An 8,078-nucleotide genomic window follows, 5' to 3' on the forward strand; every position below is an offset into this window, starting at 1 on the left:
ATGAAGATCACCTTGGAGAAAAGCATTTGACACATCCATTTGATGAATGTGCCAGTATTGCACAACATCAATGGAAAGAATTGTTCTGACTGTAACCATCTTGACAATAGAAGAGAAAGTCTCCTGATAGTTAATGCCTTCTCTTTGACTATAGTCTTCGGCAACTAGCCTGGCTTTGAACCTGTCAATTTCACCAGATGCTTTGTACTTTATCCTGTACACCCATTTGTATCCAATGGATTTCCTGCCAGTAGGTAAGGTCACAACAGCCCATGTATGATTATCCTCTAGAGTATCGTTTTCAGACTTTATAGTACCCACCCATTTGGGGTTCTTGACTGCTTCAGCATAAGAGGCAGGCTAATCCTTAGAAGAGAAAGAGGCAATAAAAACATGATAGTGAGAAGACAGGTGATCATAGGACAGATAGGTTGTTAGGCCATAAGGAGTGTGTTGATTAGCATGAAGAGAAATAAAGTCCTTCATCCATAATGGTGGATGCTTGTCTCTGGATGATCTCCTAAGGGCAGGAGAACCAACTTGAGAGACCTCAACACCTGGTGGTGCAACAGCTGGTAATGAACTTGCATTTGAGTCAGTACTGCTAAGAGAGGAAGAGGTTGTATTTCATAAAACTATTTAGATCCTGATAAAGCATCTTGGTAATACCATTGCTCAGTAGTATGTGGTAAAACAGAGGAAGATGTATCAGGAAACACAGACTATTTATGAGAGGAGAACTGTTGAAATGGAAAAATATCCTCCTTGGATATTACATCTCTGTTAAAAAAAGGAGTTAGTTGACAAGTTAAGAAGAATGTATGCCTTCTGCGAAGAAGAGTAGCCCATGTGGACAGCAATGATAGCTTTTGGATGGAGCTTATCGATCTCATTTACAATCTTGGCATAACACAGACAACCTAGGACCCTAAGGTGTCCAAACATAGGCTTCTTCCTGTATAATAACTCATAATGAGACATGTGACCTAACTGTAAGAAGGGCATCCTATTTATGAGATAAACAACTGCCAATACACAGTGCCCCCAAAACTTTAAAGGAATGAAACCTTGAAACCTTAGAGCTATGCACACTTTTAGAATATGCCTATATTTTCTCTCAGCAACTTCGTTTTGCTGAGGAGTATAAACACAGGTTCTTTGATGGATAATGCCAAGGTTTTTGAACAAAATATTACAGATTGAATTAACAAATTCATCTCCATTATCAGTCCTAACACAGTTAACTTGTTTGTCAAACCGAGTTTTCACATATATCAGGAAATCATGTAAGACAACACACACATCTGACTTGAGTTTTAAAAGGAAAATCCAAGTCATTCTAGGAGTAGTCATCCACTACAGTTAAGAAGTATCTATTGCCATCAATAGTTGCAGTGTTATAGGGTCCCCATACATCCAAATGTAGTAAGTCAAAGGAAGCTGCACTTTTATTTGTACTACTGGGAAAATGTAGTCTAGTCAGTCGAGCATATGAACAAACAGAACAACCTTTTACAACAGAAATACAGCTCTCATGCTTTATTGAAAATAGTTTGTTTAGAACTAAGGAGGCACATGACCAAGTCTTTTGTGCCATAGTTTGAGATCCACATTTGTAGGTGTTCTCTTAGTGAACATATCCTTATTCTGTGTGGCTGATAGTAATGCTTCTATAGTGTGCTTATTAACAGTTAATGATCTCCAAGAGGGTAATATGTAGAGACCTTTATCTTCTCTACCAATTGCCTTCACCCTCCCATTGAAGAGATCCTAAAATATGCAAAAATCAGGATAAAAGGCAACCAAACACTGCAACTCTTTGGTTACCTTTGATATATGCATCAAGTTAAACTTGAACTGTGGTATATGAAGCACATTTTTGATAACACTCTTGTTTGAAATAACAATAGTACCAATATGCTTAACATATGAAACATTACCATTAGGTAAGAATACCTTCTTAGAGTAAGGAGGAACAACTGTATTAAATGAGGTTAACAGGCTAAGGTGAAAGACCATATGATCAGTAGCACCTGTATCAATAATCCACTCTTAAATATTATCGGTAGCTAAGAAGTACTTATACCTGCATCATTGGCAACAGATGAAGAGCAGGATTCCTGTTGAGAAACTGAAATATTTGATCATACTGATCCCTAGTAAGAGTCAATAGAGCCTATGGAAGTTCCTGATTCATTAATGCATATGAAGTTGCAGCATTTCCTGTAGTATTTCCCTCTATAGTGTACATGTGAGATGCTCTTGGAATTCATCCTGTAGTCACACACATTTGAGGTGTGGAATTTTTTACAACATTGTTAGTTTCAGAAAACACACTATAAGCATTACTGGCAGTGGTAGGTGCTCCCCATTTCTTCTTGCTTATAATCAGGTGGATAGCCAATGATCTTATAGTAGTTCTCTTTGCTATGTTCTTTAAGTTTACAAAACTTACATTGTACGTTATAATTCTTTCTAAATTTCTGACCTCCAGTTAGTTTAGAACTATACAATGCTGTAAATTCATAGTGACCATCATGTACATTAGGTAGAGGACCTAGAATGCCAGAGGTGGTTGCTACAGCTCTTTGACTTTCATCACTAACTAGTATAACATAAGCTTGATTTACAGAGGGTACTGGCTTCATCATGAGTATTTGGTTGCGTGCTTGTGAATAGGAATCATTCAAGCCCATGAGAAATTGATAAAATTTCTGTTTGCGCAAATGTACAATGAAATCCCTAGACTTAACACAGTGACAACCAGGACTAGGCACTAGTGCCAGCTTCATCCTAAAGATCCTCAAGCTTGGAATAGTAAGCAGAGACAGAGGAGGTACCTTGAATGAGAGTAGCAATTTTTTTGTGCAAATTGTAGCATCAAGTGTTATTTACCTTATCAAATCGCTCTTGTAAATCCATCCATATTGCATGTGCATTGGTGGCATAAGCAATTCCACTGATTAGTTTTGGAGCAAATGTATTCATTAACCATGAAAGCACAATTGAATTGCACCTTTTCCATTGGCACCAATATTTTTTACGAAATCGTTCCTTTTTCCATCTGCTATCCACAATTCCGAGCTTGTTCCAATTGAGCAAAGCAATTCTCATATATCGATACCACAACGAGAAATTGTCCGTACTGGTGAGCTGAAAAGAGATGAGAGAAATCCCACTGGTATCTGCAGGAGCGAGATATAGAGGATGAGTAGCAACGACTGTAACGCCCTTTTCAAATTCATCATCAGATGAGATTTGAGAATTATCAGCTTTAGTAGCTGTATTTCCTGACTCCAAATCATTTACCACCATTGTTGAGCAGATTAAGGCGCCGATAAAGAAATTGTACTAAAAATGAATTTGAGAAGAAAATTCAGAGAATGCAAAGAAGACGTTAGATTGAATCGATTATGAGCTACAATCCATAGCTCTTTGCTCTGATACCATGAAGAATTAAGAGAGAGAGAAACAAAGGAGATGACATGTACAGATAGAGAGAGAAGAGAAGAGGAAGACTCTATTTTGGAACTATTTTATTGAAGCTCAAAAAAGAGAATGATGTACACGTGACTAATATATATACTATCTATACTTAGCTGTCACCAACTAATTAACTTCTTCACTAACTACTTACTTAACAAACTAACCAACTCATAAATAATACAAAGTACAGGTCTTGCTTTAAGTTATATTACTCTCAACATAATTTACCTTTTGTAAACTGATAATTTATAAAAACAAATGCTATCAATTTATCTAAAAAATCAACTACATAGGTAATAGTTCATAATAAGTGATTTTAATAAATTGCAAAATAGTTAAAGAGTGTAACCTACTAAAACAATTTAAAATACGTTGATAGTACAAAATTCTTTTGTCATGACTCCGGTTCGCCCTCCGTAAACCATCGTGACGGCACCTAGTCTCTACACCTAGGTAAACCTAAATGCGAAAGAAAAACCAAAATTTGCGGAAGAAAAATGACTTTAAACAGTAATAAATTAATAATAGTGTTTAAATGTGCCACTCGGCATACACCATATTCAACTCTCAAAATCAAAACGTAAATCCAAGACATGAAAACCCACGAATCACAAGCCTATAGAATATCTAATAGTCTAACTCCAGAATATCTAACGAGAAAGAAAAATACAGAAGGGCAATGTTTAACAGCGAGAATAGAAAGGGACTTCTCGGTCTACGGACGCGACAGATGTACCTCGAAGTCTCTAGAGCAGTCGCCTCCCTCAAGGATGGTAGGCCTGAGTAGCGGTACCTGGATCTGTACATGAAAAACATGCGCAGAAGAGGCATGAGTACACCACAGCGGTACTCAGTAAGTGCCAAGCCTAACCTCGGTTAAGTGCCACCACTCATATGCGACTCCTCAAAGCTGGAAGGTAGTGAAAGAAACCCTGCTCGATCCTGATATACCCATAGTACGGAGAATGCGGTAACACTCATCAAGAAATCCCAGAGCATCCTCTGATGCTAGACCACTGAATACAGGAGGCTTGTACTTCTTGAACCTCTCAAGCCTCAGCTGCTTATCCTCGGAAGCCGCTACCCTGTCCTCGGGCTAAACTGGCACTGCAGGTGGTACAGGAATAATCTCAGGGACCTGCTCAACATGTACTCGCTGCTCAGGAGTGCGGGCGGCGGGAGTCTGTGCTCCTCCCCCGGCCTGAGATGTAGCTGCAACAAGGGGAAGCAACCCTGCCTGAGCCAGAGTGGTGTACATGCCCATGAACTGTGCTAGAGTCTCCTGAAGAGCTGGGTAGTAGTAGCAGTAGGCGTGTTAGGTGCCTGGACTTCGGCTGGAACTACTGGTGGTACCTCGACGACAACTCGCGCAGGTGCTTTGGTTGCACCACATGCGCGTCCTCGACCTCTACCCCAGCCCCGGCCTCTGACAGCTGCAGTAGGGGGCGCGAGTGCCTGATCATCTCGGATGACACGTGTCCTCACCATCTGTGAGAGAATAGAAGACAAAAGTTTAGAATTGTGATGTCAAAATATCACACGACAAGGAAATCAAATGAAGTGGAATTTTCCAAACAGTTACATAGCCTCTCATAGATAAGTACAGACGTCTCTGTACCGATCAACGAGACTCTAATAAACCGGCTTGTGATCCATGACTCCTATGAACCTAGAGCTCTGATACCAACTTATCACGACCCCGGTTTGCCCTCCGTGAACCATCGTGACGGCACCTAGTCTCTATGACTAGGTAAGCCTAAATTGCGGGAAAAAACCAAAATTTGCGGAAGAATAAACAACTTTAAATAGTAATAACAGTGTGTAAATGTGCCACTCGGCATACACCATATTCAACTCTCAAACCCAAAACATAAATCCAAGACCCGAAAACCCACAAATCACAAGCCTTTGGAATATCTAACAGTTTACCTCTAGAATATCTAACGAGAAAGAAAAATATAGAAGGGCAATGTTTAACAGCTAAAATAGAAAGGGACTTCACGATCTACGGACGCGGCAGATGCACCTCGAAGTCTCTAGAGCAGTCACCTCCCTCAAGGATGGCAGGCCTGAGTAGCGGTACCTGGATCTGCACATGAAAAACATGCGCAGAAGAGGCATGAGTACAACACAGCGGTACTCAATAGTGCCAAGCCTAACCTCGGTTGAGTAGTGATGAGGAAGGTCAGGGCCCTACTAAGGTTAAATAGAATATAAAGATTCAACAGTATAGAACAGAACAGTATAAATAAGTACGGCAATAAAATAACACAGGATGTACAGACAACAACAACTATACAAAAACAAGGTAAACACGGAAATGAAATACAGCTCAGCACCAATAATAACAAATCGGGAATCTCCCAGGATACCGTCCTGTAGTCCCATATGTATATGTCCAGCGGATCTCCCAGGATCCCGTCCCGTAGTCCAACTCATAGTGCGCGAGGATCTACCGGAATCCCGTTCCGTAGTCCCAAATATAAATATCCAGTACTAGGGGAATCTACCACGTGCATTCCCGTAGTTCCATACAACTGTGCACATGGATCTACCGGAATCCCACATTCGTAGTCCCATAATAAACATACAAGGGGGAGCTACCGGAATCCCACATCCGTAGTCCCAAAATAAATACATAGCAGCAACAGGAAAATATACAGAAATGGCAAAAATTTCATATTAAGGCAACAAGTGATTCTAGCATAGCATGCTGCACATAAGTCAAGTAAGATAGGTTGAGCAAATAGAGCAATTAAGTCGCTTAGACATGCTTTCCTAAGCTAACAACAGGCTTAATAGTGCAAGTAATAGAAACAGGAAAGGAAACATACTAGTAATTACTTTAAGAAAACCGGATTTCCAACAATTAGCACAAGTATGCACTCGTCACCTCCCATACAAGGCATTTCAATTACCAAATACACTAATCATAAGGGGAAGGTCCCCCACACAAGGTTAGACAAGCCACTTACCTCGAACTGGCTCAAAAATTAATCCGAAACCACGCTCTTTCCACGAGTACTCGACTCCAAATGGCCCAAATTTATTCAATTTAATTTCATAATGTAAATAACACTTCAAGTAATTGATTCTACAATTATATTCTAAGCAAATATGCGAAATTAGGTAAAATGACCAAAATTCCCTCGGTCCCACATCTCGGAATCGGGTGGAATTTATATTTTCAGAAACCTCGTACTCTCACGAGTCTATACATAGCAAGAATACTGAAATCGGAGTCCAAATGACCCCTCAAATCCTCATTTAAAGGTCTTTTAAACTCAAGCCCTAATTACTCATTTTTTCCAAATTTTTCACCGCTAATTAGGTCCTTAATCACATAAAAATGAGTTATGAAGTCAAAAATGTTACCTCCAAGTGATTCCCCTTGAATCCCTCTTCAACCCTCTTCAAAAAGCTTCAAAATCGCCTAACAATGGAGGAACCTAGGCTAAAATTCGCGAAATAAACCTTTTAAAACATTTTGCCTAGGCATTTAATTCCTTCTTCGCGAACGCGGTCAAGGTATCGTGTTCGCGAAGCACAAAAATGACGTTGACCAAAAGTCCTCTTACGTGAACGCGACAAGGCCCTTGCGAACGCAATGATTTACCCAAACAAGCCTTCGCGAACGCGTTCCTCTCATCGCGAACGCGATGAGTAAATTCTACTGGACCAATTTTCCTCCTACACGAACGCGAAGCCCAATCACGAATGCGGTTCATAAGTATCATGACCTTCACGAACGCGGAACCTTCCTCATGAACGCGAAGGCTAAAATTTCACTAACCTACACTGACTCTTCGCGAACACGAAGAGTAAATATCTGCAATAGCTGAAACTGCAATTCTGCAACTTTTTAACAACTAAAAATGATCCGTTGAGCATCTGAAACACACCCGAGGCCCCCAGGACCTCAACCAAAGACATCAACATATCCTAAAACCTTATTCAAACTTGTACCAATCTTCAAAACACCTCAAACGACATCAAATCAACCAAAACACATTGGATTCAAGCCTAAGTTTTCCAAAATCTTCCGAATTACGCTTTGGATAAAAAAAACCAACCAAACCACCTCCGAATGACCTGAAATTTTGCACACATACCCAATGACATAACGGAACTACTGCAACTCTCGGAATTCCATTCCGACCCTCGGATCAAAATCTCACTACCGAACCGGAAACTTCAAAAATTCAACTTTCAGCGTTTCAAGCCTATATTAGCTACGAACTTCCAAAATACAATCCGAACACGCCCCTAAGCCCGAAATCACCTAACGGAGCTAACGGAACCATCAGATTTCCATTCCGAGGCCGTCTTCACACTGTTCCGACTACGGTCAACTTTCCAACACTTAAGCTCTCATTTAGGGACTTAGTGTCCCAAAACTCTCTGAAACTTAAAATTGAACATCCTAGCAAATCAAAATAGCACAAATAGACTGGGGGAAGCAGTTAATAGGGCATTGGGGCATAAATTCTTAAGACGGTTGGCCGGGTCGTCACATCCTCCTACACTTAAACATTCGTTCGTCCTCAAACGAGCGTAAAGACATACCTGAAGTAGTGAAAAGATGAGGGTAA

Source organism: Nicotiana sylvestris, chromosome 9, assembly GCF_000393655.2.
Source record: "Nicotiana sylvestris chromosome 9, ASM39365v2, whole genome shotgun sequence".
NCBI lineage: Eukaryota > Viridiplantae > Streptophyta > Magnoliopsida > Solanales > Solanaceae > Nicotiana > Nicotiana sylvestris.